At 43.8% G+C, this 26,154-nt stretch overlaps 1 long non-coding RNA gene across 6 annotated transcripts; it reads left to right on the top strand.

Annotated features, from left to right (window-relative positions):
* Nucleotides 1-13: 13 nt before the first annotated feature.
* LOC130159396 (uncharacterized) lies at nt 14-17,288 on the top strand. Of its 6 annotated transcripts, XR_008825728.1 has the most exons (5): nt 14-2,929; nt 3,067-13,691; nt 15,224-15,283; nt 15,365-15,986; nt 17,126-17,288. It is a non-coding gene; the product is annotated as an uncharacterized LOC130159396 (long non-coding RNA). The 6 variants fall into 6 exon arrangements; XR_008825727.1 differs by having other exon boundaries at nt 15,224-15,986; XR_008825726.1 differs by having other exon boundaries at nt 3,067-15,283; nt 15,386-15,986.
* The last annotated feature ends 8,866 nt before the right edge of the window (nt 17,289-26,154 follow it).

Below are 26,154 nucleotides of genomic sequence, written 5' to 3'. Positions count from 1 at the left end.
TCGAAAGGTCAGTGCCGAGGCGGGCCCGGCCGGCGCGGAGCCGCGGGAGCCGGGCCGGGCCGGGCCGGGCCGCGCCGTCGGGGCAGCGGGCACCCCCGTAGCGGCAGCGCTCCCCGGCCGGCCCCGGCGCGGATCGGCTCGGCCCGGCCCGGTGCAGCCGCGACCCCCCGCCGCGGGCCGGGAAACCCGCCGCCTCCGGGGCTGCCAGGCTCGATTTTCTGACCGGGCTTTATGGGAATATCGATAGAATTAAAGTTACTTGTAATTCCGTGATAAATGAGATGTCTCTAGTAAGTAAGATTAAGTGCAGTGCTATAAAGTTGTTTATCTGAAAAGTAATTCTCAGAAACCTGACTTCTGACACTCGGTCATATATTAAACCAGCTTCTTGAACATTGTACTTCAAATCCTGCCTTCTCCCCTCGCCCGCTCCCTTCCCCGCCGAGGTCGCTACTGTATAACCGTGCGCAGGTATCGCTCCGTAGGTGCGGGCCAGCCTCTGGGTAATTTTTCACCGACCGTGAAAATCATCATTTGCAATAGCCAAAGAATCTCTGCTTAGGAAATAGTACTTGGTTAGTGGATTTTACGAACGGATAACATCTTCTGACTATGCCATTATCAGTACAAGTGCCAGGACTAACATCTGAAAGTCATACAGCATGTACTGTTCCTGGCAGCTAAAACCAGTAGGGCATACTGCAAATTTAGGAAGATAACTACATCTAGAAACAATCATCAAGGCGATTCTGCAAAGCTAAGCATTGCTACCGACATCACTAACAAAAGTAAAAGGCAGTTCTGCACGGTCCCAAAACACATCCGCACGCACAGAGCTGGGGATGTCTGCTAGCTTTATCTCACAGATTGTGACTCTCGACAAAGTTAATACCACTTAACTGCTCGGGCTGGCTTTCCTATTCCTTCTCATGCTGGCATCAACAAAACTTCCAGGCTCACGGCATAAATCCCCCCCCGGGACAGTCCAATTCCCTGTATTTGTTTTTTCCCTGAGCAAGATGGATGCGGTACTGTAGATCACTTAACGTGCTCACCTATGAGAGACACAAAATGTGTGCTAATATTTTTAAATGAAAAGGTTATTGCTTTTCAGAATGTACAATTGTAGTATTTCACTTGCCCGTTTGATAGATGGCCGTGGAAATGTGGCTCCAGCCCCATGAAATAGTTCGTTTGGACGTGAGGATTCAAAGTGCTACATTTGCAAACGAGTAAATTTCCTGAGCAAACTCTGAACCCTAGACAAAGAGTAGGAAATTGTGTGAGCTAATGGGGACTGTCTCTTAATTGATACCAATGTAAGCAAGTGCTGCAAATTAATTGAAGCTCGGACCTACCAGAACAGCAAGTAAAATTATTAGTTGTACAATATTGTTCTTGTGGGATTGTTGCATAGAACTGCTGCACCGAAATGTCTCTGCTGTTCAGCACAGCAGAGAAAAAAAGATTATTAGCAATTTTTGGATAACCTTCAGAAGCTACATTCTCCTCCCTACGCTATATAATTCTCATTTTAGTAGTATTTTTCCTTATTGTTTGGCTATTCACAATGGGTGTCTAAACATTTACAGTCCTCTATTAACAGTGTTTCTTCCATAACAATCACACACTTTCATTTCAATTAGAGCTATTCAGTCTCCGGTTTTTCCACAATTATCGCAGGCCAATTCCCCCAGACTGCTCCCTTTCCCCAGCACTGTAGCAATCCTGCCCTGAGCCAGGCAGAGGGAAAACTCCGGCGTCCCTCTCATAGCCTTTTGCTCCGGTTTCTTTTTAAACATCTCTGTTTGGCGACGTAATGTGGAGCCCTGCTCGCTCCCGCTTTGCTGCTGACCTGGTTCATAAGCCTCCAGACGAAGGTATATTTCTCGTGGGAGAGGGTTCTGACAAACCGCGCAGGGGGACGTGAAACATTAACTCCGAACACAGGCGGGTTGCTCTGCATTGGGGCGAGCACGCCAGCAGCATGTGCAAGAACTTCCATCGCTGGGGTGTGCGTGTGTGCGTGCGTGTGTGTCTAACACAGAAGATTTAGCAGAAGCCAGCATGCAGGTTATGAGTTATATGGACTCAGAGTGTAATTTGTTATAAGTTAAACACGCATCAAGACCAACACATTAAGTACAGTTACTGCTCCTTTTGTTTATCCAGTGTCTTATTTTATGGTGCAGAACTAAACAGTGTCCGCTGAATTTAACTATGAAACCAGCCAAATTGATTTCAGAAAGACTTCTTCGGAGTAACAGAGTGATAAGGCATAAACTGCTCCTAGGTGCAGTGCTAGATAAATCCTTTTAACAGTCTTCAGATCAGTTAACAGGGTAAGTAAATCACATATCACTGTTAGCAGATTTATGGGAGAGAATTAATAGAATCAGACGAGATAATCTGGTAGGGATAAAATTGCTGAGGAAACAGTCCTGCCTTACAGTGGAGGGTATGGAACAACAGTCTGATTACTGGGAGTCGTTATGGATTGGTGAATTATGAGCAAAACCATCATAAGAGTAATTCAGTATTTATTAATTCTTTTCTCTTTAAACAGCTCACAGACGCAAATAAAAGCCTCTCTCTCTTTGAAGACACATTCTTTATATATTTTTATTGGATGTAATTTACTATTTGCATTACCTGTATTTACTTCATAATTGAACATTTTGCATTCAAATTTATGTAATGCGTTATGCTTGAGAATATATTTCTCCCTTATTAGCATAAATAGTCACTTACCTCATGAATTACTAACAAAGTTTATCTGAAAATATAGGTATATTTTTAATTGAGTGGAACACAAACATATGCACAATAAATTTGGATTTGCCAGTAGTGTTGCTGAAACACAGAACAGCCCTGTACCGGAGAAGAGGGGAAAGGAGCTGCAGCGAAGAAGCAGAATCAACTGCGACGTGTATGTATGCAAGAATAATTTCTTCCGTCAATGTTTTGTTTATTTTTAATAAAGAATGAGTGACTCAAAGGTTTACTTTAGGAGGCACAGATGAAAAAGGATCTCCACAGTGAATGTCTTCTCTCTGTTCCCCCCAGTACTTCCCGATGGACCCGGCTCACCGAGGCTGTGCCAGTGCAGTCTTTGCTCCGGCTGAGTTCCTGCTGACCTGCTGCACACCATGAATGTATGCTGCTCGAAACTCACTTCCCCAAGCACTCCTCTTTCCCCTAATCCCGTTTTTATGCTTGGCTTTGAATCCAAGTAATCGATATAATTTAGGCCCATTCTGCAGTCTTAACGCAACCTTACTTATGCAGAGAGACCCCCAACCCTATTGACTTCAGGACTGCTGGACTGAGTCCTTGATCCCGCTGAAACCAATAACAAAACTTGCATTGATTTCAGTGGAAGCAGGATCGGGTCCTTAAGGTGAGCAATTTGTTTCTGTCAGAGAGCTGGTGTGACAAAAAATGAAAGACGTCGGCGGATCTGATGGCAGGAAATCAGGTCTGCTCCCCAAAATTCAAAGGCAAAAATTCCCAGTTAACCTGTGGTGTATCTCCTTTACGCTCAGGTTTTCTCATCATGATACTGTGTGCTAGGTTGCCTGTATATTTTGTCTGGATGCATAAAGCCAGTCCTCCCGGGAGCATTCAAATGAGCACATCTATAAATGTAGCGCGGCAAAATGAGCTACTTTTGCCACTCTCGCTTTTCCCGAGCCTGGTACAATCCATTTCTGTGACGACAGTTTTCTGCCCCGTACGCATCTGATACTGCTCTTTTATTTTAAGGCTGAGAAAATCTTCCCTTTAAACTCACGCTGAGCATCAAATTGGACTCCACTTGCAGCTGAATATCTTGGCTGTCTCTTCCTTTCCTCCATCAGCTCCAGTATATTTTATGTAGAATTCTCTCTCTTAATGAAACTTGCTTCTCCTCTCTCTTCACTTTCCAGTTTTGCAAGAGCATTACCGAATCCACCAGACTCGCCGCATTTCACAACAGTGCAAAAGGAGAGGGGAAAAAATATTTTCTTTTCCTATGCAGTCTCCTATTTGGCCATTCTGCACAGACCCTAAATACACAACCTCTGTGCATTTGTATGTAAACTTGCTGTTGCTAAAGCAGAAAAAAGTAGTTTGAAAAGGCAGGCTTAAACACACACCTCGGTTGCTTTTGTGCCACACCTGAGAGGGCTTGTGTTTTAGCTCTCAGACTTGCCGAGGTGTCAGCAGCTGCTTCAATTTTTTTCCCCTGCAAGCGCCCAACAGTCACTATATGGAAGCCGCAGCATCGGTGCTACCCCTGATCGTGTGAGTTTGCTCTGTGCACCCCGAGTTCGAATGAAGGGATGGCTTTCTAGCATTCAGAGTATTTTTACTGCTTGCTTTTAACATTCATAAAATGCTAGAAACGTTCTGAATAACTTTGCACAACCCAGAAACGATTTCTCCATCTGAAGGGAAGACAGCACAGAGGTGCAACTGAAAAGCTGCAAGTGACTCTAGGACGTAGCTAAAGGTTGGTGTTACAAGAGTTGTACTGTGCTTGTTTCATGATACATGTCCTAGTTTATTAATTTTCATGAATGGCTTTGCCTAAATGTAAAAATCAATGAAGACATTTTGATGCTAAAAAATCTATTTATCCAGAAGAAGTAAAAACTGAAATTGCAATAAAGATGTTTGTCAAGCTTTATGGTGGAATTTATCATCTATAACTTGGATGATCATGTTCAGTTATGTAAGGTGGTGTTTGCTCTGAAATTAGCTGGAGTGGGTAACTGGAGAGCCAGGTAAAAACTCGTGCACAAATTAACCTGAAAACTCTACAGGAGCAGAAAACTAGTATTAGTTAAGGGAAGAGAACAAAGCAATTACGTTAATGTTACGTATCTGAGCTGTCCTGATAATGTCCTGCGATATGCCCACTGCATTTGTATCTATTTCAGTTCCAAAAAAGCATTGCTGCTTTTCTGCCTTCTGCTCTGCATTCAGCTGTTTCAACAGTAAGGAACGGTTGCAGTGGCAGCATGAAAAAAAGAGTGAATTTTATATGCTGTCTTTGTTAAAGTCAACCATTAGTAAATGGCGAGGAGGGCATGGGTCTCACCTGATGCTTTGACATGTAGCTGTGAAGGTTGAGTCGGTCTTTATTAAAAGTTACGAACTTCAGTACGTTTTACACAAATCTGTGATTTAACGTCTTGAAGTCCGAGATGGCACAGACTCATTAATTTTGGGTGATAAACTGCACTGCGTGCGATGGGCTGAGCGCCATTCTCTGGGCTTACTCAGTGTAAACAGTAAAATACGATAACTGCTGAAAGTAACTGATGGGGTCTTTAGCAACACAAGGTTCTTGGCTTACATGACCAAAAAAGGTTCATTACAACAGAGGAGGGCTGGCGTCGCGCCCCCCCCCGGCTCCCGCAGCTCCCCGGCGGGGATGGAGGTGCACGGGGCAGCCAGTTCCAAGCGGCAGCTTTTCCCCTTGCCACACGGAGAGGTGCAAGGGGAGAGGGATCAGGTCAGAAAGGCTTTGCATGGCAGCAGTAAGGAGAGACGCTTAAAGCAAAGCTGGACGGAGGGCTGATGACCGCGGCACGGATGAAAAGGGAGCTCCCAGCCCTGCGCCCCAGGGCAGGACCTCTGGTACTCTGTCCGTCCACCTCTGGAGTCGGCAGAGCACTTGCCCGCACGCCAAAGGTGCCTCAGACACGAGGAGAGCCGTAGGATGAAAGGTGGTTATGAGCGCAACATACTATAAATCAAAACCCCGGATGAGCTGTACCTATAGGAGCACGTAAGGATCTTAGGTTACCTCCAACCTTTAATTATCTGCCTGGATCTGGCCTAACCTGCTTATCTCCTGAGCGTTACTCACCGAGCTCTGGCAGGAGGGGGTGTCAATGAAGACGGGACAGGTTTGGAGCCCACACCTTCGCCAGCTGAACTGGCAGGAGCTGAGGCTTAATCATGGGCAGAGACGGGGAGGGGGTGGGGTGGGGGTGTTTCCCCTTTCCCAGCCTGCCCCTCCGTAACGCATCCAGCTGATTACATCTGTCCTCTCCAGCCAAGGCGAGCTAACTCCCCTCCCCGCCTTTCCCCCCCCCCCCCCAATTCCCCAAATCAAACATCCCAGCTCCACCTATGGTTAACGACGCCAGGTTTGATATCTGTGGCAGAAGCTTGGCTGCTGGAGCCGTCGTCTTGACTATGGAGATATAGCAGCATCTGTCAGAAAATCTATGTGAAAACAGTACCGGTGCCAGCGAATGGAAACTGTGGCTTTCTAATCAGCTACATTTGATTTGGTTTGATATATTTAACTTCTCCTTTTTTTCCCTCGCTATTGGCAAATGTGTTATTCTTCCACAGAAATGAAAACAACCTGCAATTTACTGGATTGCTTTACAGAGTCTTGGTGCAAAGGAATGTATGTCATGATGACATCTGATATCTTTCAGTGTCATTAATTGTCTTCACCAAGCGAGGGATGGAAAGTCTTATCCCCCTCCTACTCCATCAGAATTAGTTCACTGTTACGGGAGTGCTGGGCAGACCCGGTTCAGATTTGTCTCCATCCGGAGTCTGGGTCATTCAGAAACTCTAATCCTTAACTAAAAGGAAATGATAAAAATACCCATGAAATTAATTTTCACACCTGCAGTTGGAATTAATAATGGCAACCAGAGTGGCATCCTATTTCAGCTCCCTTGAGGTGACTAACAGTCCTGGTCGTTAATATAATCCCAACCACCAGAGGAATTCACTGTCTGAGGGATCTACCATGAAAAACAAATGATCCCCAGAGCTATGCCTGCACAATGGAAAATGGCTTTAGTCATGTATTAGTCATTTTATCACAAGATTGTATTTTTACACTGGGAGGTTTGCACTCTGATATTAAAAGAGAACAGAACAGAACAACAGCATTTGACTTGGTAATTTGCACACAGGGTTTGATTACGTTTGAGCTTCCTTGCTTTAGAAGGATGTGTGTAAATGACTAAGAGCAATAAATGAAGTCTTCTAAGTGTGAGGCTTTCTCATGCAAAGTTCACATGCATTTATTACTGTCTGTGCTTAGCAGCGGTCCTGCATATATCTGTGGGTGATGCTTGTACTTCATCTTGATAAGGGAGTGGTCTATTGCTAAAATGATGCTTGAATTTTCCCCCAATTCTGCTTTTCTCCCTTAATTGCAAGGGATGAAATGTGTCAAGTGTCTGCTTCACTCGGCTGGGAATCACAGTACTGCCTCTGCAATTTCCCAGCCTTCAAAGATGACATGCAGCTAGCAAACTATAAAGCTAAGCGACTGCACGGTGGCTCTGAACTGCCTTCAAAAGGCATTTGCTTCTAGCGGTGCAGCAGCATTAGTACTTCAAGCAGGGCACGGAATAGGTGTGCACTCGAATCCTTTTGCAGAACCGTCTTTCAGAAGGAATTTCTCTAATTATGTTTGTTTAATCCTGCCCTAATGGCCACACACAATATGCTCCAAGTGTCTGAAATGTAACTACCAGCTTCAGCTTTATTCTCTTCCGCTCTCAAGACCAGCTTGGCTCGTGAAAAGCAAAAAGCTACTGCCCATGCCCCAGGAGCCATCTGCACAGGGTGCGGGCACGTTTCTACAACTACTTGCATTCATAACAAAGAGAAGGTGGTCTGTTGCCTCTGCTTAATATAAAGCCTGAGATGTTCTTTAAGACAGTACACACCTAACGTGCTTGCTGCATTTATTGTTCTGGGAAACCGTAATAACCTCGTGGTGCTACCGGAGAGGTCTTCCCGTACCTGGGGTTGTTTAGTTCCATGCTTACTGTGTTGTACAAAGGGACTTAAGGTTCTTTAGCAATGGTGGATGTTACTTATTTGCACAGCACAGAATTAAACAGAGAGAGAGAGAGATAGAGATACAGGCTTGTCTCCCTGAGATTTCAGCCACAGCTTTTTTCTCTCTATTTAGAGCATTTCCTAGGATCAGTTACTGTGACTGTAGCTTGCATTACTCCCTGTGGAGTAGGAGACAGGTAGGGCAGTTTCTGTCTTTATTCCTTCTGTCCCCTCTACAGATTTACACCTTTTATAGCTGTTAAGGTAACTACCGAACTACTTAGAGACTGGCCTCGTGTAGTGGCAGGCTAGCACTTTCTGGTGTTAGTTTAGCCCCAGCAGGTTTAGATTCCATCCCCTGCAGTCTCTTCTAACAGGGATTTATTTTTTTATCTGCCTGAAATTCAAGGTTCAGCCTGAAGTTGATTCCAGCAGCACTTGGCTATGTTCTTTTGCAAGTGACGATCCAAAATCAAGCACTAGGAGCCACTAATAAGAGCAGTGATACACTGTAAGGGTTTCCAGATGACTCAAATTGCCTACTATTAGTAAATCTATCCTTGCAAATTTAAAGGAAAGATATCCATCATGCCACATTATTCTGCAAATACAGCTGGGAATGCAAGGCTGACTGTAGCTGGATGGGCACTGTCACAGCGAAGAATCGGGATACCGACCCTCCGTATCACCAAAATTAAACAGGTCAGTGCAAAAAGGCACACTTAACTCCTCAAAGGTCATGTAGCACCTTCAGTCGTATGGGTCGAGCTACCACACCACACGTGAACTCTGATATCTGGTCTCTCCACTGCTACATAACATTCCTGGTATTGGGGAAAAAAAAAAATGCACCACCATGTCAACTCACTCCAGCAGCTGCCAGCCACAAAGATTAATTTTTAACCTTCTTTTCATTTTCCAGGGCTAAGGCAGATGAGTAAACGCTTCACACGAAGCCTCATCAGCTGGGCAAACTGCTGTTAGATCCGTGGAGGTGACAGTTCCTTGGGATCTGCCTTTTTGTTTCCCTGGAGCACCCCTCTTGGGAGACAATTTTTCTGTCTCTGTAGAAATGTCATTCTGACTTCTAGCCAGAAGCCCAGCACGAATTCCTGCGATGCCTATTTGCAGCAAAGGTGCTGTGAAGCTGCAGTTACCATAGCAGGGTAGGGCTGCTACAGGATTTCCTCATGGAAAAAAAGTTCAGTTTTAGGCTTCTTGTGGCTTCTCTGAAAGATAACTAAACTTCACATACAACACTATCTGGAACTTGATCTTGGGGTCAGAAGTACAAGCATGTAAAGAGTCTGAATAAGCAGGAATGAGTCGTAACCCCCCCCCCCCCCCCTCGCTATCGTCCCTATCACCTGCTTTTAACAATACCCAGGTTTAAAGACAGTCATCCTCCTTCTTTAGACTCGGGTGGCAGCTGGCAGGGTTAGAAATAGGGCTTCCAAACAGAACCATTAGCTTCTTCATCATGTTAAACACAGAATTGTGGTTCACTTTCCTGACTGGTAGTCCTGCAAACCCAGGCTGAGAGTCTGAAAGCCAAGAGCCCCTACCACTGTCCCCAGACTGAAAGGCTGCTGACTAGAACTTAGCACATAACTATCTTCTATTAGCAGATAACTGTTTATTGATGCCACACAAGAATTTTGCCTCAGCTGAGGCCAAATAAAAGCAGAGGAAGTTTTCAGCATTTGGCCCTTCATTTGGGAATTTCAACTAATAACTCTCCGTCCTTCCTCTGTTTCACAAGTCCCCTAACTAATATACTGGGATGAGTGAAAATATTGCTATGACTCATAATCAGAACTGCAAAGTCCAAATCCAAACTTCTTTAGAGGCTTGGAGTGGTTGGAGCAAGGGCAAAATTACAAAAAATGAAGACGAGACGTGGGACGCTTGCTCTGAGGAGGGAACACCCACAGCATATCAATGCTTTTCAGCATCAGCAGCCAGGTAGTAGTAAACAGACACAAGAAATGTGCTTGATACATCAGTCTTTCTGGTTAGTAGCAATTTTCATCACTATGCTTCCAAATTAATAGGACAGAAAAATAATGTTGCAGTATACAGGCTCATGTACAGCTATGGCTCTTGGCCTTACCAGAAAACCTAGAGGGACGGGGCATCAGTTAGGTGAAGAGGCTGCAGGACAAAACTAAGAGGAAATGAATCGTACCTGGTACTCTTAATGTTAGCTCATTTTAGGTAGTCTTTCCTCGTGGTTCCTACTGACAATTAACTACGTATTCCCAGAAAATATCAGAACTGGTTAGAAGGAAACCTGTCATCTGATTCCCTTTGGCTGTCAATCCCACATGAAACATATGCTACAGAGGTTTAATGAAGCTTTTCCATCAGGACAAAATACAGACTGTCCTAAGTCCCTCCTGCATGGCAGAAGAGCAGCACTGGCTTGCCTTTCCTGCGTGTCCACTCATGTGCAATTCAGGGACTTCATGGTAAACACAACATCTGTAATGCAAAACAATTAAAGTCATTCCCACCACAGCTGAGCTTGGCTTAGCTATGAACAGTGTGTGGTGAATGTTGTATCAAGACTGTGATGATCTGACGATTTTAGGAATGAACCTTTCAAAGAAGAGAAGACATTGATACAAAATTGAGGTGCCACAGAAAAGGCCAGATGTTCAACTTTTAGGTCTTTATAGGGCATGCAAATTTTTTTCTCATGACTGAATGTGCATATTACCCATTGATGTGATCACTTATGCATCCAGCTCATCATCTGAATAGGCAAATATCTTCTGCAGCAACCATACTCAGAATTTAATGCAAAATTCATTCTTTTTGAAAATCAGTCCCTTAGAACACAATGGCAAATCATGCACGATGAAGTGATATGAAGAGAAATGCTGCATCCTTCTTCTGAGGTCTTTATTTCTTTTCTCTAGAAAAATGTCTCCACCTTCATGCTGAAAGCCACAATTATTATTTCTTCATATTCACACTGTGTTACTGCTCCGTGGCTCACATCATTGATTGGGCTCCATTATGCTAAATTCTAGAATGCCCAAAGAGCTAAATATAAAGCAGGAGACAACAGATACAAAAATAGACACAGACCACAAGGTAACCATGAGCCACAGTAACACCCTGCAGTGGATTTGTCTTCCAAGGGACAGCTAAGCAGAGCTGGGGTGAGTCAGTACATGATGGGAGATCACAAAGGATGAAGGGTTAGTGGTGGTTCTCACATGGCTGAATTACCACCATTAAAATAATTATCCTGCCTTGTGTTAGATGGCACAGCAGCTTTCCTGTAACCTGTGACTGAATGACATGCAAAAATGAGGGTTCTGATCCCTAACGATGAAATTACTTGTCCTTCTTTTTCTTTCTTTGTCTTTTTCTTTTAACAAAGGTAAAACTAGTCTCCCAGAAATAGCCAGTTCTTAGCTCTGCCATGGCATTTTGCCTTGCCTATCGTTTCCTGGCAGATCCAACTGCTACTGGGTTCCTCACTCTTTCCCTTTCCAACCACGCAATGTTTACAGTTATTGGGTTTGAACAAATGGAGCAAATTGAATTGTGGATGATACGTAATATAATATACATGAAATGCACTTTACATTTGTATATTGGCTTGTTAGCAGGCAGTACTGACCTTAACAAGAATTGCTTCGAATCCCATCTCCAGGCACCAGCATCTGTAAGTCTCTTTGGTACAGAAATATGCTTTCCATTCATATTATGACCCCCTGTATATAGCTGTTCTCTCATATGCAACGACAGATGTATGTAAGAAAAGATATGTAGGAAAGCAAACCTGCCATGATTATCAGTCTCTAAAATGAATGTTTACTCAGGAAGACAAAATACTCTTCCCCTCACTAGGAAAACCCAAGCTATATTATGTACTCAAATAACATGCCTGTAGTTTTGGTGCCATAAAGCATAAATCATAATTTAGCCCTCTGCAAATAGCCTCTCTGCACTGCGCTGCTATGCCATGTTCCCCGAGGTCCACCTTCCTGGGAAGCGATGAGCAGAACCGGAGGAGGTGGTGAGAAGGACCACGGCGCTCCCAGGGCAGATCTTTGCCCCTGCCACCCCACATCAGTTCTGCAAGCATGAAACTGGTCGCAAACTGGGATGAAATCTGAATGTGTTTTTTCAGGTGATGTCAACGCCATGCTTGCTTCTCTCTCTCTCTTTTTTTTTTTTTTTTTTTTTAAGGGGTTATAGGAGTTCTGGATCTGTGTCAGGTCTGTGATCCCCGGAGCAGAAGGGAAAAGGATTTTTAATGAAAACCAGCTTCAGTTGTGAATATTTAATACAGTGCCCAAGTGGTAACAGGATGATAAAGTTTTGATAGGTCTGGTATTGGCTTTTATTTTTTTAAGGGGGAACTCCTCTCTCACTAACGGAAAAAGCATTTTTAATGCCAACATCAATATAAAGTGCTGCTGGGACTTTTATATCATTTCAATATCAGGCCTGTGTTCAAGGAGCAAAAATAAATGCAGTGTTCACAACCATTTGATATTATAGCTGAATAGCTTTCAACAAGCTCTTACCGTGTTTTCATGCACAGAGTATGATTTGGAGGTTGGGGGTGGAAAATGAGGGAACTGGAGGGGAGGGGAAGATTTTTGCTAATTTATAGGCGCTAGCTGAAATGTTTAAGGGCAATCTTACCAGGGTCATAACATGGTGCGTAGATTGGGTTATTTTGCAAATAGCAGAATTTCTTCTTTTTTTCCCCTCTCCTTTTTCTGGCAGCCTCAATAAATTTGTTTGATGCACTTTAAATGTTTAATTAAAACATTATGTTAGCACATTTACTATAAGTGATAAAAACACTTTGGAGGTGGTCTTAAAGCAATTGGTGGCTCCGAAATTGCTAGACATGCACTAGTAAATCAGATACCAAGTCCATAAATTGGAACGATTCTCTTTCAGGCCTGTGCCATTTCACAGATATTAAAGCTGCTTAATTTAATTCCTCAGTAATGTGGAATGTGTACAGCAGCTGATGTCACTTCTTCAGACTGATTGTTTAAGGTCATATAAACTCAGGCCTACAGAGCACAGGATAGAAATTCCCTCTTATATTAATACTGTTTATAATTCAGTTCTCCTTCAATCCCTTAATCAGAAGAGAAATGTTTATTGTGTGATATTGCTATAAAATAAGTAGGAATTGTAATGAGTATTTGAAAATGCGAAAGAAAAAATACACTAAGTCACAGCTACTGGTACCAACTGTCTCTTTTTTAAGTAGGTTTGTTCAACTTAAAAGGAAAACTTGTTTTTAATGCAAAGCAGTTACTTTTATATATGGGATGCCACTCTGTTTTGTAAAGTACGAAGTACAAAGGAGAAGTCAAAGCTACTGTCAACTATTCCTTGCAAATGACTTTGTCCCTCAGCCAGTAACACCACCCCATGTTCACCAGATGAAATCTATACCTAACTGAAGTCAATGGGAGTTTTGCTGCTTCCTCCCATTAGAAGGGCTCATGCTTTTAGGAATTGCATAGGTAGCATCTTTCACAATATGCAAGGGCTAGCATCTGCTGCTCGACTGCTGTTTTAATACCTGCATTCAAAACACAATAGTAATAAAAGCTTCAGAATAAAGTATTACGATTGGCTTCTTTGCCTACGTTGGAAATCTTTACTGAATCAAATTAATACGGAATATAAATATCACAATTAGATTTCACTAAGATGAGCAAATAATGAATCTTTCTTCTTCAGCTAAGAAAGTAGATTTTCTGGAGAAATCTCTGAGTCAGCATTTCTTGCAAGATGAACCTTTTTCCCCTTCCCCCAACAATGTCAATAGCTGAGAAGTCAATGATTTCCAAGGATGTCACGGATAACTTGCAATAGGAAAGGTAAAAGTTCACTCATTTTGATGTGTACATAACCTATTTCAGTCATCTTTAACAATATGTAACATGAAATTCTTAGCATGGAAAACTTGACTAAATGTCATGTCCCCTACCCATAAAAAAAGCTGTGTGACAAGTTTGTCCCAGGATGCACAAGAAACATTATCTCTGTTAAAGGCTTGGCTCTGGAGCTCTTCATGAAGAGCTCTGCTGTGGGAGCCACTGGGTAGACGGTTCCTTGACACGAGGGTTGCCAGGGCTGTGGACACTTCTTCTTGCTCCCTGCAGAATCTAGGATCATGGAGCCCCGGCTCGTGGCTGAGATCAATGCCGTGCAAGGGCTAAAGCAGCGATGTACAGCACATGATGCTGGTGATGTCAGAGAAGCATGCTGGTGAAAATGATACTGTCATCTTCAGTGTGTTTTTAATTCATATCTGCTCTCTTTCCTGATGAAACCACGTTTTTGCCACCAGCATGAGGTAGAATGGATTTTTATCTCTCATGCATCAACAGAGTTATCAGCACGTTTTAATTACACTGTGTTGTGAGAAGCAGCAAGAGCACAGCTGGATTTTCCGATTCCAGATCTAAGGTGTCTGCGAGGCAGACATTTAAGAAAATAACTAGAAACTGAGGCTCATTAGACCATGTAGCATTTAAACTAGGGCTGAATTTGTCTCATGAACTCTGTCCTCTGTGGTCAAATTCCAACTGCATGTCTGCCTGCCCTACTATTAATCACTTTTTGGATTAAGAGGCAAAATCACCTCTCCAACATTCTTAAGCAAATGTGGTTTTTTTTTTTTCCATAAACAAACAAAGAAATCAAAACTATTTGTCTTAACTTGTTGATTTGTCCAAGTTATCTCATCCCAGATCTAATGGCTGTCCCAAATTTTAACAGGAAAAATTCTCTGCAACAGCTGCACCTCTTTTAAGGCTATAATTTTCTTCAGTCTTATGTTGTACTGGTTGCAGTCTTTAATGGTTAAAAAGAGTAGCAAAGAAGTAAAGCCTGGGCAAGCTCACCCACCTTCACCCGGACTAATCTAGATTCTCCTGACTGTCAAGAGAAACAGAGAAACCAACTGTTGCCTATACATAGTGAGACCTTCATTAATAAACTCTGACAAAACCCTGTCAAGCATCACAGTCATTTCAGCAGAGATGAATAATGTGTACCCGAGTCATTTTCCAAGGAAATTAACTGGGTGCACTGGAGTAATTTTTGCCACCATTTCTGAAAGGAAGAATACTCGTTTCTGTATTTGTGATAAAGATTGTTCACAACTGAAAAAAACCAAAACCAAAAAACCCCAAACAAATACACAGATTTTGGCCAATTCGAGTTTGATCATCATGCTTTGTAGAAAGAAAAAAGCCCCAAACATTCAACATCAAATATCAGTGCAACCAGAGTTTTGAAGTACCTATATTGGAGAAATAGCACAAGGTGTGTTCATAAATGCAGAAAATCATTCCTAGCTACTGTGAATTTTGAAAATTCAGACCCTTCTTCATATTTGTCATAGGTTAAAATGCTCCACTCAAGCATCCATATTTATATATAACTGAGCAGATCAGTCCTCAAGGTAAGCTCAAGGCCCTCAGGATTTTTTCCTCTTTTTTTTTTTTTTTTCTTTTTTTTTGTGGAAAACTACATTTTTAAACAGTTTTGATGTTTCCTACTATAGTTTGTGACAGGGCTATTTCACCATTCACTAACGTGGGCTGCGGTGTCATCACAAAGTCCCTAACACTGTGTCAGTGTGAGTCTATGGAGAAGACATCAAGATGTCAGCATATTCCGAAAGGGGAAAGGGTGTCAGTGCAAGTCTACAGAGACACAGTGGTATGCAAAGGGGAAGAAAAATGAAATGGTATCTGTGATTGTACAACACTGCCAGACAAAGACACGCTCATCCCAGAGGCCTTTTAAGCAGCGTGTGCAGTATTCACCAGGAAGCAACCAGGTAATTGTGCTGTTTTCAAATATTAAGGAAATTCTAGATCTAAGTAACTCTTCTGTGCTGAAATACCTCATCTATAACCAGAAGTCTCATAGTAGTAAGAGTAGGTGACTGGAAAATCATACAGTAGTCTGTGTCAAATAAGAAGATGGATGAACAGCCTATGGGGATGTGCATTGCTGTCCTCCTACCCACTCTTTCCATGCACAGGAACGCCTTGGGAGGTTTCCTTCTTGCCTTTTCCTGGTCAGTGGAGGCTGCAGCACCCTTCTGAAGGATTTGCACAACCTGTGGGCAGCTCAGAGCAGCAGCAAGCAACACCAAGGTGAGAATCTTCTCCTGTAACCAAAGGACCATACGTGCCACAGCATCAGCACACAAATAATGCTCGTGGCGCACGGTGGTACCAGCAGATTTCATGGAGTTGGTTTCAGTTCACTAAGTCAGAGCAAAAGGTTCATTCATGTTTAAGCAACTGGTCAAAGCCCTCAGGGAAGCACGGCTCCACCAGTCTCTGCAAGTGTTTGTCTTTCCTCACCCCAGCCATGTTTCATAAAATATTCAGCCCTGCAACTCCTCTTCCCACATGCAGCCTCTTCTCCCAGCTGTGCTGAGCACCGTTCTCGTTGTGTGAACAGAGCAGCTCCCCATCACCCCTTTTCCTGCATGCCCTTGGAAACGACACCCCACCATTTCAGAAGTGTAGCTCTATAGTCTTGAGTTACATTTTTTTTAGCCCAGACATCTGGAGCGTATTACCGTAGGGGCCAGATTTGAGGAGTATCATCATTTTATGCTGCCTGAGGAGGGCAGAGGCTTCACATTACTGCAGTACAGATGAGCTCTAATTATTTTTTGCATGATTAGTGGATAGTGTAAAGGTGCATGTTAATGTGTGGTCCACCGAAGTCCTTCCTGACCCTCAGGAAGGAAGTTCCTCCACCAATATTTGTTGCATCAGGGTGAAACCAAGGTGAATGAATACAGACACATCCTTGCTGTGACCTGAATGGGGCCAGGTTTCCAGAAGCACTTCCATATTTTAGGAATGCAAGCTCCTGTTCTTCAAGAGTTCTTGAAGGTCAATTGTCTGATGTGATTGAGGCACCTAAAATCCAGAAAGCTTTAGGCCAGGGCAGCATTCGAAAGCACCCAGGTGCCACGCTTTTCCTGGTAGTGCCAATACTTGTCAAAACAAGGTGCTCTCTGCCCTCTCCCCAGCTGAAAAACGGGACTCTGGAGGCCCAGCCACATTACTGGGTATTGTGAAAATAAGAATAAAACCACTACAATATGTCTTACCACATTCATTTATCAGTGCAAAATAGAAACCAACTGGAGTTCAGAACAGCAAAAGAGATGAAAGATGCAGTTGTCCTGACCTTGGGTGGCTGGGTGTTTCCCCCCTTTTGCTCTGTAGTGTGCTCTGTCTTTCTAATGGGGGGATTTTCGTCATTACCACAGGCAAGGTCAGCGTGTGCTGTCTCCTGGGCATGGAGCTGGGGCTGCTGCAGAGCGCAGCGGAGCCAAATCCACCACTGGTGCAACTCCACCAAAGCTCGCAGCCTTACAGAAGGGACTAATTTGGCCTTGTGTATTTTGAATAAATTGTTAACTCTTCTCGGCATGAAGAAGTGATTATTGAAAAGTTTGCCTCCACATACAAATGCAAATGACAGTCGAAGAACACGTGAATGTTAATCTTCCAAACCAAGTACGTAGACAAATGCTAGTCATTAGAAACATTTCCGTGCATTTATATTAGGCTGTCCTCTAAAAGACTTTTCAGACAAATATGTCATCAAGATATTCAAAACCATGTAATCTTATCCAAAGTTTCATCTATCAACAGTACAGTTTTCATCTCTCGCAGCTGTGTGTCAGAATGTGCAGGCAGATTAGCCAGCTGATAGCAAGGGGGGAAGGGAAAGAGGGGCTCTGTCATCATCAACAAATACTGCTGGGGAGAAGAGACTCTTGCTGTTGATTTTTAAAAAATCTCCCCAAGAACCCTTTCCATGTGGGGACGAAGGGGATGTTTGCAAAGACTTTCATTTTTTGGTGGGAGCTGGTGCTCGTCCCTGCTCAAAGCTCTCCTCCCCCCGTTTCCCCTTCTCTGCAGAGTGTAAGTTCTCATAATTAAAAACAACCTGAGCACAATTGGGTGCCTGGTGTCTGTGGCAAAGCATGCCCCTCCATGGCAGATTAATTTGCCAGATTACTTGTGCCTTCACAGGCCCGGAAAGAACAAGATAAAGCCCAAATCCAGATGCTTCTGAACTCCAGCTGCACCCTTCATCCTCCTCAAAGGGCAGATCCCCACACAGGTCCCTTCTTCTCCTAGAGCCAGAGGGATCACTTGGCAGGGGGGACGACATGTTTACCTCAACACTTTTCAGCAAGCAAATTCTGTAATTCTGTCGTTTCAAGGAGAGAGATGAATGGTGACATATATGGGCTTCTGATAAAGATGCAAAGAGATAGGACTAAAACCTACAGTAAAGCACTGTGAAATGATCCCGCAATATGACATTCAATATGCTGCAGTTGTTGTCTATGAGACAATGTCTTTGAATCCATGCATATGAATCCGTGCATAATCTTTGAGTGTATTTGTTTTTAAATACATTCTTTCAAGTGAATTTTGGCATTACTGAGGAGCTGTAGCTTGACAGCACTCGAAGAAAATGGTTTTTTAAATTTGGCGAGAGTGGGAAAGATTTTCAAAACCACAGCAGAGCAGTTAGGAGTTAACATCACCTGAAATTGGCTCGTGCTTCTCTGGGTATCTTTGAAACCTCTTTTGGAAGCAAAGTCCTAAATCTCAGTGTTTAGTGACACAAATCGAGTGCCTTGATTTTCAGAGTCACAAACACAATGTGTGCTGACTCTGCACAATATTCACCGTCTCTGAATATCACCTGTCCCAACAAACCCACCTTCAGGTTTTGGGGTTACATTTTTCTTTGGCGCTTTTGGCATGAAGATGCCTCCCCAGGGACAGAGAGAGACAAGCACAGGGCTTAGCCATTTGTCAGGGGCTCTGACCTTGGCTTAAAGGGGTATTTCAGCAGAAAGGAGTCTGGTTTGGTGCAGAACGCTACAGTACGGACACCTCCCAGGGCCGTGGACTGAAGCCATTGGATGTCAGTGTAGCCATCAGCCGGTCTGCGGGGATTAGGGTACGAGTCACCAGAGCCCTAACAGAGGGAGCTGGCTGCAAAGGCAGGCAGAGCTCCGTATCTTGCTCGTATTCCTCTGAGCTTATCTGGTTCCCTAACTTCAATACCAAATCAATCTTTTTAATGGGAGTGTAATGCTTAACCTATTTCCGGAACTTTTCCCTCAGCCTTGGAAATGTGCTTCGGAGTAACTCGACTGAAAAAATGTCAGAGCGCAGAGGAAAAAGCCTTTCAGGGCCAACGTGGAGGTGCCCTGAGAGGGGGGAAGGAGAAGTTAGTTGTCTGCTAAAACACAACCCTTAAATGCAAAAGCAAAATTTAACATCCCTGGAAAAGGAGCCCCGGTAGGGTATTTCTTAAAGCTTCATTTGACAAACTCCAATTCTAAACTCTAAAGCATTTTTTAAAGCTTTTGAAATACTCATGTCGTTGAGGTCCTCGCTTGGACAAGTACCTTTGTCTCCTCTGAAAAGAAACGGAAAAAAAGTGAGGGGCAGGGTGGGAAGACACATTACTTGATGAAACAAGACGTTGCTCCCCGCCCGGGGCTTGCTGTCCTCCCAGCGAAGCCCAGCCCGCCAGCTCGCTGCCCAGGCACACACATCTGCCTGCGAGCCAAGGTCCACCAGGTCAAAAATCTGCTTTACAGAGAGCGCCCTGAGCTAGCCTCTACCTAGAGGAGCCGTTGCAGCCTCTCAGGAAATAATCCACGTTTTCAAATGAGCCTGCGTGCCCAGATATTTATTTGCTAGTCAGACGGTAATGGCTCTAGAGCAGTTGTTATGGTCTTCTGGGGACAGCGTGCAGCTTGTACGGCTACACAGAGTTTGTGTACCAGATGAGGTATTAATCTGGTTAGTTGAAATACTATGGCTTGTCCACAAATCATTAATGTTGGCTGCAGCACTGTGCGCTGTTAACACACGTACCTCAGGGTCACTCAGTCAGTCCCATCCCACATAATAGATATTGAGCCCAGAAAGGTCTGCAGACCTTTCCCAAGCCCATTCCTTTGCTGGCCATGCTGCCAGACCAGCAGAAACCGGTGCAAGGCATGGGACCATGGGAGGAGGCTTTGGAGTGACGACTTCAGTAGGCAAAGGAGGAGGAAAGTGCACAATCTGCCAAAACAAGCATGGGTGGTGTGGCTTTGAGAAGACAGGGGCACCGAGCAGCAGGGAGCAGAGCTTGCTGGAGTGGTTTTTGAAGATGGTTTAGGAAACTGGCTTTGATTTTAACAGCCGGTTCTACCAACAGAGACCAAACTGCCTTCGGCACAGCCCTGTCCTTTTTCTGCGCCTACACGCTGCCACAAGCCACAAAGCACTCACCAAGACTGTATAACAAACTTCACTTCAAAAGACCAAAAGCCACAAAAAGCATAATGACCCACAAGAAGGGAGCAGGAGCATAAAGAGAGGTAGAAGTTGCAGTGATTTCCCCAGATGCCGTTCTATGAAAAGCGAGAAGTGGGCAGCCCGGGGATTACGTTACACTTCCACATCTCTAGGTTCCCAGAGCCTCTCCAGCTCCCCATAAGGCTCCCCAGCTTCAGCCAGGGGCTACAGAATTGCAGCGTGGACTCAAAACATCTATTCAGAAGATTTTGGCTTCCAGTGGGTACTGGGGACCTCCTTCTATCCCCACCACAGCCATCCTACAGGAGCGAGCAAGCACCCATCGGCAGCAGCACCGTGCTCCCCACGGCCGTCTCCTCCCTGTCCATCCCTTAGGAGCGCCACCAGAATCTGAGGACCCACTAGTAAGGCTGGCGTTTCCTCTCTCAGTCTTGTCATCAAGGTTTTTTTTTTTTTTTCTTAGAATGGCTGGGGTCAAGGATGTGGCCTTGCCCTTATCTTTGAATTTCCTGGCTTTTGTCAGCGATGGTGTCACATCGGAGGTGTTATTCACCCGGCCGCACTGACAGCAACGTGGAGATTCTGCTGCTGCTCTTGGAGGCTTATTAGAAAAATCTGCTTGCAGAACGTGATGCGACTGCTGCGTGTACACCCCACCCATGCTCTGCCTTCAGCAGTGTTCACAGTCCCTGTCTCACAGAAGAAGGGAACACAAAGGCTGTTCTTGAAGGGGGGGACATTTCCCCCCATGTGCAGTTTCACTGTGCTAGTGTCACTGGCACTGCATCTGCAATTTGCACGTCGCAAGCGTAATCGAAACAGTCTTCCTCCTAACTCATACCAGCCGGCATTTCACTGGGATGGATTTACCATTGGCTGGTTCTACTGCACAGCCCAGATGAAAAACAAAACAGAAAAACCCCTAGCGCTGTGTGCAAGCGGAGATGTGAACACTAACCCAGAAGTTGCACATCCCACACTAGACGAGCCAACTCGTACGGAGATAACATAAGTTCAGTAACTTCTTCAGCAGATTGAGCTCTTGATTACTGCAAACTATCCGCTTCAAAGAGCTGCAGCCTTGCCGGTGGGGATTCATTCACCCTTTCTCGAGCCAGGAAGCCACCTCTGATGCTGCACCGTGGGCTGGGAAGCCTCCCAGCACCTTTGGGAACCCACGAAGGTGCTTTCGTCCTAGAGAGGATGTCTCTTAAGACGTGGTGAACTCAACCTGCTTTCAGAAGGTTTTTCAGGCCAACAAAGGCACCTGAAGACTTAGATAAAGATGCTGCTGCCAGATGGCACGGCCCAGGGAGAGGATGAAATGAAGGCTGCGGGGGATGCATACACTGATTTCTCCAAAGACTTATAACCACGATGAAGAAAGAAATAGCTCTCCACAAGAGAGTCTGATGAGAAAAGTCATTTGCTACTGAAATGTAATTTAAAAAATGTATTTAATACCACTTAACAACACAAGCCTGTAATACCCACTTATCTAAACTGCTTGTGGATTACTTGCTTTTCACTTGCTAACCTACCCACTAATTTCTACAAAAAATAAAAATACAGGTCAGGCTTTCGCTACCAGATTTAGTTATTTTACTACCAAAGATGAGCCAGAATGGTTATCAAGAAAAATAAGGGGGGAAAAGGGAATTAGGAAATCTTAGACATTGTATTAAAACAACAGTTTTTAGGGTGTTTGATTTACTATTCAACTGTGCGCAGCTGCTGCTGTGAGAAATAGGAAGCATGCCAAGGGAAAGAGATGGGGAAAAAAATTAACGGATGGGGGAGGTTTGCAGAATCAACTGGTTAATGAGATATGAAAATTTTTATGAGTAAGCCCCTGCTGAAAAGCACTTGTTTGTTTGAACCAGCTTACTGCTTACCCACTGACATGACAATTCGGGTACTCTTTCTAAAGGGCTTAATCACCAAATGTGAAATTTAGATAGCATTTGGGTTTTTCAGGCACTATTTTAGATCCGCTGTGCTTCCCCCTCCTTATGTCGGAGCAACCTAAAATCTGCTGGGGTCCTGGCACAGGCTCCCTCCTCTCCGCAGGCGGCAGCGGTCTGTGGAAGGGGAGCACTTTCCATGGGGAGGGCAGCAAATGACTCGAGTCCTACAGTCGCACGGGGAGGGAGCTCAGCATGGTGAGGTAAGAGATGTGGTTTGAATGCCTTCAGGCAGGGGACAGGAGGAACGCCTTGCTCTCTGCACTCTGCCTCTCCCAGGCTGCTCCCACCTTCCCTCCAGCCCCATTACGGGCAGGGAAGAGCTCTCCTTTCTCCACTGCTGGGGGAAGGATTCAGGGGTCGAATGTCCATGGAAGATCTGAGACCACGAATTTTTACAAAAGGAAAGCTCTCTGCTAGGTCCAGAGGAAGACCCCTAACTCCAAAAATTCCATGCCTTCCCTTGGCAGTTCCTCTAAGACCTCTCAGGCAGTCCCCTGCCAACTGTCCTCCCCTGTAAGACTCCCATTCCTGGGCACAGAGCAATTTGCAGACACTTTATCTGGCAACCGAAGCACCAAATTCAGGATTACTCAGCACCTTGAATTTAGGATTTTCTAAGGAAATTAGAATTACTGCCTTTTAATCTCTTCTGACATAACCTAAGCTTTGTTTGGTTGCCCAAGTGAAAAAAGACTCCAGCCTCCTCAGAACAAGCCGACTTGGTTGTAATAATTTCTTGGATTATATTTTGCCCAGTTTCTTCTATGAAAACCCGCATACTTAAAAATGCCTTTGACATTACTTGGTGGCTTTTTTAAAGTGGCAAAGGCTCAACAATTTTCAAGAAAAAGAAACGCCCCAAATTCTCTAAAAACACAACACAAACCCTGAGGTGCAGAGCTCCAGTTTGCAGCAAACCCTGGTCTGTGATATTCCCCATGAGCAAGAGGGCTGGAGAAACTTTTCAACCTGAAATGCTCATTCACAGTTAATTGATAAACTCCCCAAAACAAGGTTTTATTGTCATGTAGATTCAACCATACCTACAGCTACTAGGCAGCTAATGGGCTTTGCCCCAGTCTACTCCTAAGGATATTAATGAAAGGTTATTTTCTAGAACCTGTTCAAATAACAATCATTTAAATGAAGGGATTAAAGCAGTATGCAGTGCTCCTTTACAACACCGCGCTTTGAATACCCCTGTTTGCATCTGCTGCAAGGTGAGAAGAATACCCATTGTGTCGGTGCTCCAGAAGGCTTCACTGTAGAATATTAGACTTGAGAAATCATTTATTGGGATCTTATCTTGCATACCTAATTGAGATGTCAGGCCACTGCATTTAAACTATAACTTGCAGACTAATTAAAGGCCACAACTTAGTGCTTACCTAGGGATTCAGGGAGATTGCATGATGACCTGCCTGTGTTGTAAAGGCAAGATTAAACAGACCAACTAAACAATGTCTTTATTTTCCTGGTGATGCCCGATTTGGGGGAGTAATCCTACTTCATCCCCAAACATAAACCTTTTTGTTATTTAGAGGGATATAACCTAGAGGTGCCTTACAGACCTTTTCACCTGGCTTTGATGTCCTAACAGCTACTAGCCTTAAGCTTGTTGTTTTCCTGTTTTATCTTTCCCTGATTTGTTTCCAAGCAGCTATCTGGTTAGTTGGAAAGCCTTACTTTTCTGCAGGGAAAATTGCAAATGAAATAAATGAAGTTTTATATATGGTTTTCTTCCTTTTATTTGCACGTGCATATCATCTTCTAACTCCAAGTTCTAATCCTTGCATTGAATAACCGTGCACAGGATCCCCCTGCAGAATAGCAGATCTGAAATGGCAAGTTAAAAGCTTAGGGGGTCACTGCTGGGGCAGGAGGCAGTTTTCCTGTCTTCGTGAAGATGATGATGATGCCTCGATTTCACATGGTGTGGAAGGAGGGAGGCAGACACTAAATATAAAAACCAGAAGTTTATTTGACAGTGTTATGAGGAGGGTAACTGGAGGCAAACATTTGACACTGACAGACTGGAATGCTGTAAAAATTTAATTAGATGGGTACGTTAGTCATAGCTGTATTAGGGGGTTCATACACTACATGCAAAAATGCATGCTCCAGTACAAAAGAAATATTTAAGTCCTTCCTGTAAATACCATTTCCCTCATTATTGGGAAATGTTGTCTCAGTGGGACCATTGACCATGTCATTGTATTTGCAAAAGTATGGTTAGAATGAGATTAACAGCATTTATGGGAAGGGTTTTCCTACACAGAGAACGATGCCCAGTATATAGGGAATGTTGTGCAGCTGAGTTGCGATGAAGTAGGTGTACGAGGCTGCTAGCTGGTTTAACGTAGGGTTTACTTCTGTGCTGTTAAACTGTCTTTAATAGCATCATGTTCCCTAAAACCAGGGCTGTTGGGGAGCTGAAATGCGTTGAAACATGTCAAGGCAGCCTACTGCAAGTTTGCCTGCCCCTGCACACCGCTGGGGTATGCTTCACGGCTGTCCCAGGGGAAGCTCGACACACTTGCTCACTCAGTCTGAGTAGTTAAAAACCATGTTGAGAGTTGGCCCTTAGAAGGTGATCCCTTGGGACTAGGCTTGTTTGGGAAGTTCACCTGAATCCAGTGCAGATTGCACTGGTTGGGGCTTCTTGTAGCTCCCAGTATGGATCTGCATGACTGTGGTTAAAAAATCCAATAACTTGCAAGACTGATGGGCATTTTCTTTATTTTTAAGCTGCAGCTACATCCAAGACCTTGCAAGGAGATACCTAGATTTCAACACTACTTTTCCACTTTGCAGTGAACCAGTAAGCCAGTTTAGTCCAAGCATTTCCAACATGCTTGACAAAGAACTGGGTGACTATGGGGCTGCTCCAAAGCTTGCAGGAACAAGAGTCTCTGCAGAAAAGCTTTGGACATGAAGATCAAGGAGGTAAGCTTTGCAAAACAAAGAATTGCTAAACCAGTTAGAAATCAGAGTTGAAAGGATATTTCAGCCCTAATATGGCATACACGTTGCTGTCTTCAAAATCCTTCCTACCTCATAGAATGCACTTGTGCCTTTCTTTGGAAAACAGGCACATTTCAAGTAATTTGCCACAATTTCTTTTCAGAAATCCCTGCAGAAAATGAGTTTGGACCATTTCCCTTACTTTTCTTTCCCTTCAGCTTTACTACAAGTGGAAAATAAGGTAACGTTTTAATGTGACATATAGGAATAAATAAGCAAATAATTGCTCATGTTTTATTTTAAAGTGTTTCCGTTGTGGTACCATGTGCGACATTCAAAAGTAATTACGAGTTTGAGACACCGGATAGGAAAAGGATAAAAACAAAAGATGACTCAACCAAAATCAACTAATACGTTGTCTTAATCAGTGTTTGGATTGTTCTGATGAATCTGATATCAGTTCTACAGAAAGGAGAAGCCTATACTGGTGATCAGTTCATTTCCCAGAATTCAGTGAATTTGCAAAGAGGATACTGTTGTCTGTAATCACCTGTAAGCATATAAAAAAGGAAGCTGCGTAACTTCTGAGGAAGCCAATAGTGACGCTAGCAAATCGTATGTGTAAACATCAGGAACCTATCTGTGTTGAGGGGGAGGAGGATATCCAGGATTATATCCCTAGAGTAACAAACAGCAGCCTATGCTTTTGATTGAAACACTAAAATGTGTACCAAAATTCACCGTCAGTCGGGTGTACTGTTTACACAAATTGGAAAAAAAAGGTGTCACACTGGAAAGGGAAGGAAAATGAACTTACAAACCCACAATTTGTATTAAGACGACTCTTCCTTTGTAAATTCCAAATAAAATAAAAAACACCACCAAAAAGGCTTGCCCTTTATTGTCACGTCAGTTGTTTAAAATCAATAGATCAGTCAGACCAACCAAATTGCTCTATTGTAAAGGATAAACAGCCAAAAGACCACAAACTGATTGCAAGGCAGATGCACGTACACATAATT

Source organism: Falco biarmicus, chromosome 15 (assembly GCF_023638135.1).
Source record: "Falco biarmicus isolate bFalBia1 chromosome 15, bFalBia1.pri, whole genome shotgun sequence".
Lineage (NCBI taxonomy): Eukaryota > Metazoa > Chordata > Aves > Falconiformes > Falconidae > Falco > Falco biarmicus.
The sequence above is the reverse complement of the archived record's forward strand: the minus strand, read 5'-3'. Positions and strand labels throughout refer to the sequence as shown.